We start from the raw sequence: 3,577 nt of genomic DNA on the forward strand, positions 1-3,577 counted from the left end.
AGCGGTCCCTGGGGGTGCGGCGCTGGACGGACCCGCGACTTGGTCCGGAGTTGTGCTAAAGGTGACCCGAGCTGCCCTCATGAAGTATGCTTGGGTGAGTGCTAGGAATACCCCTCCAGCTGGATAGGAATCGATTCAAATCGCCGTCTCTCCCGGATAGTGAGAACTTGACTCGAGCAGCAGCAACGTAGAGCTCACTAAATAAACTTGATGGTTAAGTTGAGAATGTTGATAGCTATGTGATAATCCGGATATGGTTACTATTGTGATGCTTAAATACTAAATTGTGTGCTTAGAACAGGTGTTAATCTAGTGGATAGCTGATCTAAGTAATTAACTTGCTGCTGAAACATATTATAAATATGTACTTAAGTCTAAAGCTTTTTATGCATTAGGTGAGTCAAACCAGTCCACAAATATTAGCCTTACATACTCCTTGGTGTCACTTTATTTCTGGTGTATGACGGGTAAGTCTAGCTGAGTACATTCTCGTACTCAGGGTTTTATTTACCCTTGTTGCAGATGATGTCGTTTATCATGGCTACTGTGCTAACTGTCATCATCCGGCTGCGGACGATGAGTAGATCATGGGCATGATCACTTCTATTACCTTCAGTTGTGCTTTTGTTGGGGTTGACTATGGATCTGGCATGTAATTAAACTTAGTGTGTATGGTTTTAAAACTACTTTGCTTCCGCTACTAAACTGGTTTGTAATAACTTTGCTCAAACTCCGATGTGTTGTAAAACTATGTTCTGTGATGAATGTATGTAATCTGTGATGGCGATGCTTGATCATGTACGATCTTGGTTGTATGTTGGTTGAATCGAGGTCTTTTGAGATTTCGTCGGAGTTTATATGCGTTCAAGTCCATTGGCTTGACTGCTCTCGTGGTCGCTAATTCACTTGAATTCTTATAAATTGGACGGTTCTGTTACAGCTGGCATCGGAGCAAGATTAAGCATTTCACCATCATAGATGTATTTAAAAACAAATGAATTTGTTTTCCCCAAACTATTTGGCAAATTATACCATACATAGGGCTATTAAAAATGTTTTAATAACATATACCATGCCGGTGGTCATCTCCTTTATGCCCGCTTAAGGACTTTTTGGTGGCTTAATACTACTAACATGGGAGTTTTTCCTTTCGTCGTCCATATGGCGTATAATAATATGGATGCCACTTACTTAAGTGGTAATAAGTGGTAATGAATGGATCATATACCTCTACGCCATGGTAAGCAATGTCTGTTTTTCCTTTCGTCATCCATACGACGTGAAATTGTATGGATGCCACTTGCTTGAGTGGTAATGTATGGATCTATATGCCTCTACGCTGCGGTAAGTGTGAGCTGTGAGAGCATGACCGTCCAACCGTCGATCTAGGGGAGTGTTAGTTGTGGTTACTGGAATATTTACATGTTTTACACATGTATATATGAAGGTACTTAATTGTGGGTAGTAGGTGCAGTCACGTATACATGTTTGATGTATATGTGGGTGTATTCCAAATGCGTAGTGTGCTGCGATATATGTTCGGGGATATATATCGGAGTACCTAGCTTGGTTGTAGATGATTAGACTTTCATTTCTGCACATATACTCTTGTGGGGTTGGGCTGAAATGAAATTTTCTGTAGGTACACTAACAACGAAACGTGTAGACCGTGTATTTACGTATAAAGAGTGCACGTATGTATGCCACCGACTATGCCGATAGAACTTTCTTCTAGGAATGGTAAGGACGTACGGAACGTGCATGCATCATGAATCATTCATGCATCCCTTGTGCACTACTCAATTCTTATAATTCCGAAACTATATCTAATTACCTTCCCTTGTAATTAATCTTCCTTACTCAAGTTGTGGTCTTTCCTACAGATGGCAGCCCCACATGCAAGTGAGACTTTTCTGGACATGTTTGGCACTCCTACCTTGTTGTGGAGGGTACTAAGTTCAGTAGGATATGAGGAACCACCTCAGTACACCTGGACAGAGGCCGAGCATGCTGGATCTTTGCCTTGGGTGGATGTCCAAATTACAGTTCCCCCTTGTCCAAACAACCCACAGTGGCTAGGATGGATAGTAGAGTCCGATGGTCAAACTCCTTAGGAGGGTGCCCAAGTAGCAACCCTGGAAGTACTGTTAGAAATATGCCAGGACTATGGTGATGAGCTAGTGAATGGGCCAGCTGGATCTTTTCCTAGAGTGAGTGTAACCGACACCTTTATGTCCCAGGTAGGAACTGAGTCCCTGGAGATAAGAGAAACCATACTAGGATATAGCTCTAGCCCTGCCATGAGTGCCATGCTGGCGGTACTTAAGCTGTATTATGTACGCCAAGACACCTATATAGAAGCCATGCTAGCGCTTCAGCAAGCTCAAGTTGGGCAGCGCAAACTACGCAAGCGTGTGCGCAAGCACCGCAAAGCCTTTAGTGATGCCCAAGCTGAAATTCAAAACTACCATACCGCTTTGCAAGCCTGCCGCAACCAAGTTGAAAATGCAGTTAGAGAGCGCAGTGAGGCACAAGCTCGTATGATGCAAATGACTAGAGAGCGAGATGAGGCTATGCGCTTGGCTGAAAATAGAGAAGCTGCTAGAGTTAGAGCTTTATTCCACGCTGAGATTAGAGAGGAAGAGCTGATCAGTAGGATTGCTGAACTGCAGTTAGATGTCCATCGCCTATCATAAATCCTATTCCACACCCTGTCCCCGTTAATCATGAAGAGGACCCCAGTGAAGAAGACCAGGATGATGGCATAATCTCTAATGGAGAATCTGAAGAAGAACTGTACTTTCGCAATGGTTTGCTTAAATTATGTATCAGTTTCCATCTCTTTATGTAATGGACATGTAATCTGAAATTCCAGTGAGACTCTATGTATTGGCCATGATGCCCTTTCTGTAAGACTTGAGTTGTGACAATGACTCTGTGTAACCCTATGCACCTGTATGTGATGCTCTATGTTTATGTTGAGCTTAAATAATTTCCAGCGATGTCTTTAATCCTTGAGAAATGTGGTCGTGAATAATCGCGAGAATAACCAGTGTCGTGGATGATATTCCCTTGTTGTACATGGATTATTGTGCCTTGTATTATGAGAATTTATTTCATTAAATTCCGTACGGCATCTATCTGTTATCCTAAATGGTCACTTGGTATGCCTTGTGTAGATGGCTCGCAACACTCGCTCCGGCCACAATGAGGTGCTGCCACCACCACCTCCTCCCCCGCATACGCCTGCTGAGCTCCTGACAACTCTTGTGGAGGGCCAGCGGATGCTAAATGAAGCTATGCAAACCATGGCATAGCAGAACCGGAGTGGTTGCCATGCCCGCCAAGGCGGAGAAGCGAATCAGTATAGCAACTTCAAGGATTTCAAGACACGAAGCCACCGGTTTTCAAGGAGGCCTCTGAAACCTCTGGAAGCTGATGAATGGCTTAACATTCTCGAGCAGAAGTTCCGCTTGCTGAGGGTGACTGAAGAGTTAAAGGCGGAATATGCAGCACATCAGTTAGAGGGCAAAGCAGGTGTCTGGTGGAGTCATTATAGGACCAGCTTGCCTGCCAA

This window comes from Sorghum bicolor, chromosome 7 (assembly GCF_000003195.3).
Source record: "Sorghum bicolor cultivar BTx623 chromosome 7, Sorghum_bicolor_NCBIv3, whole genome shotgun sequence".
NCBI lineage: Eukaryota > Viridiplantae > Streptophyta > Magnoliopsida > Poales > Poaceae > Sorghum > Sorghum bicolor.